The following is a 7,588-nucleotide window of genomic DNA, read 5'->3' as shown; positions in this document are numbered from 1 at the left end:
AGATTACACACAGGTGGACCCTTTTGAGTCATTAGCAGTCATCAGGCAAMTTCTGAATGCAATTGGTTGCACTCAGGGAAAAGGGGGCTGAATACTTTTGCACGTCGCACTTTTCAGTTTTTTATTTGTAAAAAATGTTTTGATTCATGTAAAATTTTGCTTCCACTTCACAATTGTATACCACTTTGTGTTGGTCTTTCACATTAAATTCCAGTGAAATATATTTATGTTTGTGGTTGTAATGTGACAAAATATGGAAAAGTTCAAGGGGTATGAATACTTTTGCAAACCACTGTACATACATTGTCATACAATGAACGAAACTGGTCCTAAAATGAAATACTTCAAAGCTTGAGGTGTTGACCCCAGATGCGTTTTGCTACTTCAGTGCTTTCAAGAAAACAAACAAGTCATTTAATGTTAAAAATGTTGAAAAATCTTATCTAGAGACACACCAATCAATCAGCTGGTGACAAAAATCTGATGATTTCTAGCTTTATTAGTGACCTACCAAACCAGCAATGTAAATTCTTGTCTGAATGCACCATAGCTAATTAGTTAAATTGTGACATTGCTCGTGTCTCTAGTATAGATGTTTTTAGCGGAGTGAAAATCACTGAAGCCCTGTCTACACAAAGCACCCTTTCGTCCATAGGGAAGTGACATTTTAAAAGCTACAAAATTGTCATTTTTGACCAAAAATCTAGAGAATAAATATTGTTAGATTTCCAATGACCAAGAAAAGTTCATCAAATTTATGTTTTTAGAATAATTTCCTTTTTTTTTTCCAGTGGAACATTTTTATATGAATACAGTCAAGATTCCAAACCARCTACAAATGCGAAGAAAATGTTTGGAATTTTGTTAATTACACTCCTTGGAGAGAAATTATCTGCAGGTCAGAACAGTACAAAAAAAACAGAAATTACTCAGCCTAGAAAATTGTATTTCTAAAGCGTCAGACTTTCTCTGCTGGAAGATCAGTGTTTAGATTACTCTATAAAGTTTCCACAATGTCAACATTTTGTTACACCTGCTTTGTCGTTGCTTTATGTAATTTTTTATAACAACTTTAATTGCTAATGAATGATTTAAAGTAGTGTTTGCATTTATTTTATTTTATTTTATTTTTTTACATTCGCTCCTTTTAACCTTAGATGCTACAAGCACAAGCTGATGAAATWTGTCCACTGGGGTTAAGTGGAATTTTAGTGAAGCTACATTATTTGAACTGAAAAATAAAGGGAAGCTCACCTTACATAGTTTTATGAAAACACTCATCAATACTGTCTGGTAAATGATGCTAATGTGTAATATTTAACACTATTTTTGTATCAAAATCCATGTTCAAAAATAAATGGAGCTTTGGTTTCTGTTTTTGGTTTTACCTTTTCTTTTYATTGCTATGGTGATTTTACAACAAATACACGCACAAACAATAAACACGGTCATTTCATTCGATTGTCAGTTTATCGGGGGTGAAGACTTCTACCTGAACGCACATTTCCTGTGAATAATCCCTTTTTATGTTTGTTTCAAAGAAGCTACAATGACGACTTTTTAGCGAGTAATTCTGTGCTGACAGTTTGGTTCAAACCAGAATCGTGGGACTTGTAGAGACGTAAGTGACAACTGTTGTAAAGAAATGTAAATTTTTTTGTAAAGATATTTTTATCAAACGGCATGTCTACTGTAACTTTGTATTTTCTGTTTTCATGTGTCAAGACAAAAACATATTCTAACTGTTGTGAGGCTACAGGAGTCATTGTCATTGCAGATTTGTGTTTCTATTAGTCAATAAAACTGTTTGTGTCATAAATTCACCATGTCAAGTTTGGGTTAATGCTTTTGTTAATATAAATGAAAAAGAACTGGTGGGACAAAAGGTGATTTTTTATGGCCAAGAACTGATCATAGGAACAGATAGGAGCTAAAGAAATAATTACTTGGCATGCAGGCAACATAAAAAATCCATAGGAATGTGTGATGATAAGAACATGTCAGATGTTGACATCAATCTAACACAGTTATTGACAGACAGAAAAACTCATAAATGTGCTGGTTGGAGCTGGAGACAGATTTATCTCATGTAGAGCATGTGTCAAACTTAAGGCCCCCAGGCCAAATGTGGCCTGCAAGAGCTTCAAATATGTATTGTTTTAAAATAAGCATAAGCTTCTTTAAAGCCAGCAATGACCATAAGCTATCTCATATGTCCAAGGACGTGTTAAAATATTGTTTCTATGCAAAAAATACCATGTAGAGCTCAGTTACTGTATAGTTTGTTAGCAGTACTCAGCTGTAGCAATGAGAYGAGAAGAATGACACAWGGTGTTTAGTCAAATTTAAACACAAAATGTTAAAGTGCATTACAGCTGGCACTTTGAGAGCTACCACTAAGCTCATGTGGCTCTCTGGGAAAATTAGTTTGACTTCCCTAATGTAGAGCATCATCAAGCTCTGTTTTAAAGCATTACTTTGTGTTATACATGTTTATTTCTGTTGATAAAATGATGCCTTGAAGACTCTTTGCAAATCTGAACAATCTCAGAGCCTTGCACTGTATTTATTTAAAAAGCCCATTTTTATTCTGCAGTAGCCTGTATCTTAAACTGACAGGTGCTTTGCAATAAATGTCTAGACGTGGATTTTTTTAAATAAAAWAAAAAAAMCARTTGAAGAAACTAAAGCGTCAAGAATTTCAAAAGTCCTTTTCGATTGTACTGAAAAGATGGTTCTAACTTGATTCTCCTTAGCTCTGCACATTTTGTGTTCGGATACATCAATGCCCTTGAGAGATTTCAACATGTCACTTGTGCTCTGCAAAAGTGAACTGGCAGCATTGGATGGCTGATTTAAAGCCCTCCATTGATCCACAATGAAAGGTAATGTCTAAAAGGTTTAAGAAGGCCAACCTTGGTGCCACGTGCAATTAGCCCTCTGAATAAAAGTCCGCAGCACCAGCGCGTAGCATCAGTGAACACAGCTGGTCCCTTTTAACCCGTATATATATAAACTTCATTCCTTATTAAAGTGATGGTGTTGTATTCAGAATTGACTGAAAAGTATCAGGTAAAGAAAGAAACATATTTTAAAAATGAATGAGAGCATTAGGATGAAACTGACCATGCAGTTTTTATTCTGCCAGAGCTGTGAGGCTTCTTGAAAAAAGTTWGGTATTTTGAAAAATTTAGAAATGTAAGAAGCTAATAAATAGTATTAATTACTGCTTCTGTAGGAATGTCTCATATCGTGTTTAGAGGTGCAAAATAAAATCTGCCTGACCTTCGGATTTACGGCTAACGGCTTTTGAGCATAAAACCAAGACCAAACTGGACTGCGTTTTTAATACGGTTATTCCAGAAGAAATATATTTTTGCAGGAAATCCCTTACTAAAGAGTAGTGAAGGAAATTTTGTAAGTGATTAATTGAATATTAGATTCAGTAACATATTTTACACTTTCTGATCATTTCAGTCTTTAAGTTAAAACAGACAAAGAGTTGGTGTGTGTCTTATCGTGTTCTTTCTTTAGTCTAAACAAAATGAGTTACGTTCTGACGTCTGACGTAAAAGGTAACACCTCCAAGGGTGTAACCAGGAAGAGATGTTCATTATAAGATCAATTCATTTTATAGTAGAAGGAAGTAGTCAGTGTGTTGCTGAGTGATGAACTGTGAACCTGATTGGATTCAGAAGATTGAAAATAAAGTTTTAAAGAAGAAATCCAACAGATTCCTGTTTATTCGGACATACCATTTTGAACAACGCATATTTTTTCCTGCAGTAGCATATGCAAGTGTCCTTTAAGTATAATAATTTTAAACTAAACAGAAGGTAGTATATTTTCAGTGTACTTTTTATGTACTTATCAGAGATATACTTAAAGTTTATGGTACCTTTTCTTGGCTTATACTAAGATTATACTTGGTAAATAAAAGTACACACGGGGAAATACCTTGGTATACTAATTTTTTGTTAAGGGATGCCTCATTGGAAAAGCTGCTGTTTCCATTTGTGCTTGGAAATAAACATGAAACCAATTACATGTAATGTAAAAATAATGACCAGATAAAATGAAGTCTTTAAAGTGTTTGATTGAAGAACTATTCAACTTTGATTTGTCCCTGCTCGGACCAGTTCTTAGCTTATCAGTTTAGTCAGAATTAAACTTTGTCTTCAAACAGGTTGTTCAAGGAGCTATCTACAACAGTTAAGAGAATAACTGTTCATAACCTTTCTACAAAACTCAATAGATTTGTTTCTCTTATTGGAGTTTGTTCTCTTTAGGCATGTGTGGGTTTTCTCCAGGTGGTCTGGTTTCCTTCAAAATTATAAACATTAGGGTGCGTCAAAAACTTTTTGATTCACGTAAGAATTGAAGTTTTCATTTATAACAATACAAAAATCAATCTAAAATGTACCAAAACTGATTTTTAAAAAATGAAACAAATCCTCTGGCTGTCATCCTGAAATCACTATACATCTGTGAGGAAAGTACCAAAACCAAGGGGAAACTGCAAAAATGGAGGAAAGCGAGATTCAACTGGCCCAGTCTTCATTGAAGGCAAATATTTGGGTTAACTTTGGTTTTTACCGAATGCCAGGAAAGAGTGAGCTTGTCGTGAGCCTCACAGACTGGAGCAGCTCATGATCCTGTACACCAATAGATTGAAGCAGATTCTGTATTATGAATTGAAAAATCGATTTTGAACCTAATTGTGGCCCCAAAAATCAGAATTAAATTGAATTGTGTGAGATAGTAAAAGATTCCCACCCTTATATATTAGGTTATTTTGTATTTAAATAAATAAATAAATAAATAAATAAATAAATAAATAAATAAATAATCATGACACAAGGAATGATGAACAAGCAGCAGACCTGGTTACTGAGCTCTCTTTTACTAGCTGCAAGGAATTCTTAAACAGACAAGGGACAATACACTGTCAGCAAGAACTGACTTTCTGTGCAGCTGTCAGGCTTTTAATACGTCCCCTTCAAAGGAGCTAAGTGCCCTCCTGTTAATGCAATCTCCTGTTCTCAATTCAATTCAATTTCTTTATTTATTTCATTAAAACAAAACAAATAATTTTGTATAAAATATACAATAAAAAGAAAAAATATAAAAAGAAAAATGAGACAAAAAATATATATGTCTATCAAAATCACAAATAAAATTAAATGAAAGGCAGCAGAGAGAAGAAAGAAAATCTTATATCTGCCCCTTTTTTTCCCGAGAATTAGTTCATATTTCAAAAAAATCTGTTATTAACAAAACAAAAGACAAGAACATTCAATCCTCTAGAACAATTTATATAGATACACATTATACTGTTTCGTATTTCTTTAACAATCCAACTTTCATCATCTTCTTAAATGTACACAGTGATCCTGCATTTTTTTTACATCACTTCCCAAACTATTCCATAGTTTATTCCTTGAATTAAAGCACACCGTTCCTTCAAACTAGTTCTGAATTTGGGTTTTACAAATATCTCTGTCCCTCTTAACAAAATTTACTTGGATGTTTAAAGGTAATGAGTTTTTTTTGGGCCTTATACACAACCAGTAGAATATTATAATCAACCAAATCAAAGAACTTCAATATTTTCAATTTATAAAATAATGAATTTGATGGGCGACGACAATGTTTTAGCAGTCATAAAAGTAACTGAACTCTATAATCTAAGTTAACAGTCATAGATCAATAGCTGTGTCTTCACTCTAATAGCACAACTGAACACAAGCAATTAAAAAGGTCGTGCAAAAACAGATCAACAGCATTAATAYCTCTTGTAATTAAATGAACCATAATATTTTAAATCACAATTTAACCAACAATTTGATACAAATTGAGAATGTGAGTGATTGGCTCAGTGTCCGGTGATGGACTGGGAACCTGTGCAGAGCACCGCCTCTAACCCAGTGTTCTTCAGAGAACTTCATCAGCACCTGATGTCCCTGAACAAGATCCCTAGTTCACATTCAAGCTTCTGTTTTTACATCCTAACCAACTGTCATATCTAATACTCATATGGAAAACAAACGTTGAAAAAAAATCCAACCAAGCCTAGATATACATTAAAATTAAGGCAATATTTGTTGCTCCATTTGACCTGTTTGTAGTCATTTTATCTGTTGTCTTTGATGAAAGTGATTAAACATCGCACACAGTCCTACACTTCTTCCAAAAGTTGGAACGCATTGTGCTTTAGTGTAAACAGTCATTTCTCCAGCTCACTGCACAAATCTTAATTAACATTTAGATTGTGTTAGCTTTGGGGAAGCATGATGAGCATACTTCCAAGGTTCCAGTTAATACATATTTAAATGAATTTGTGTGTGTTCGTAGTGTTTTGTCTGGCAACAAAGGTAGAGCGAAGTGTTAAATGAAATCAGTGTTTGATGACAGCAGTGACYGATGAGATGTTTCAAAGTCATCAGGTTCCCTTGAAAAGGAATGAGCTTCCCTAACCAGTCGTTATCTCTTTGTGGGGCAGAACGGTCTGGTCTGTCTTCTAAAATCCCATTTTGCCATTTCARATATTATTTAATGACTATAAAGGTTAATATCAGTTCCAATCGTTCTTCCCTTTGGTACAAGCGGACATAAAAGCATCTAAATGCCACAGTATGTCTTCCCAAATTGTTTTATTGCTAGTGTAACCACTGGATGATACCGCATCGATTGAGAGGCAAGAAAGATCCATCAGTTCTGCCGATCCGAGATGGAAAAGTCATCAGGTTCTTTGGATGAAATCAATCACGGCGTGATTTGAAATTGAAAACATGACACAGTGATGAATGCTGAAGGTAGAGCGGGGAGCAGTTTGAATTGGAAAGGTTAATCCTGCTAAACCCAAGTTAGGAAGTGACAGTTATCTGACAGAGGAGGATACTTCGGTTTATGATTTTCAAGGTCAGGAGAAATTATTTGTCAAAGAGTTTTAAAAAAATGCTTAAATTGAGCTGGACTTGGAAGAGATAAGGGATGTTTGGTTGTTTTGTATTTGGTGAATTGATGTTTACTAAAGGCACAGACCMTTTACAGAAAGTATTATTTAGTGGGCAGTGGAGCCTCCAGATGTGTTTAAATGAGGGGTGTGTTGGCACCAAAAATCCCGACAAATACAACAATACAGGAATTAAGGAATCACTTTCCGATATACATACTAGGCCTACATTAATTTTTTGTTGTTTGTTGTGTTTATGTTTGAGTTGATATTAATTACTGAGAAAAGCATGTCTCTAACGGAGTGTAACAGTATATTAATCCACATCAATATATTGAATAAGTGATTGCCAATTACATCAGGGCACGGTCTGATGTCAGGGCGCTGCACGGTCGCAGGTGGTCTCAGATGCGGGTCTGAAATAAGTATTTCAAAATGTTTTCAAAATAGGTCTGGCACTTTGGAGAAAATCCAGGACTTGATCATATATCCCCTCTGGCCTGGGAACGTCTTGAGTCCCCCAGGATGAGCTGGAAGGTGTCGCTGGTGAGAGCGGGGTCTCTGCTGCTGCCCCCGAGACCTGATCCCTGATAAGCGGCGGAAAACGGACGAAAACGGACGAACGGACAATTA

The sequence above is a fragment of the Austrofundulus limnaeus genome, unplaced genomic scaffold (genome assembly GCF_001266775.1).
Source record: "Austrofundulus limnaeus strain Quisiro unplaced genomic scaffold, Austrofundulus_limnaeus-1.0 Scaffold30, whole genome shotgun sequence".
Taxonomy (NCBI): Eukaryota; Metazoa; Chordata; class Actinopteri; order Cyprinodontiformes; family Rivulidae; genus Austrofundulus; species Austrofundulus limnaeus.
This window is presented reverse-complemented; position numbering follows the sequence as displayed.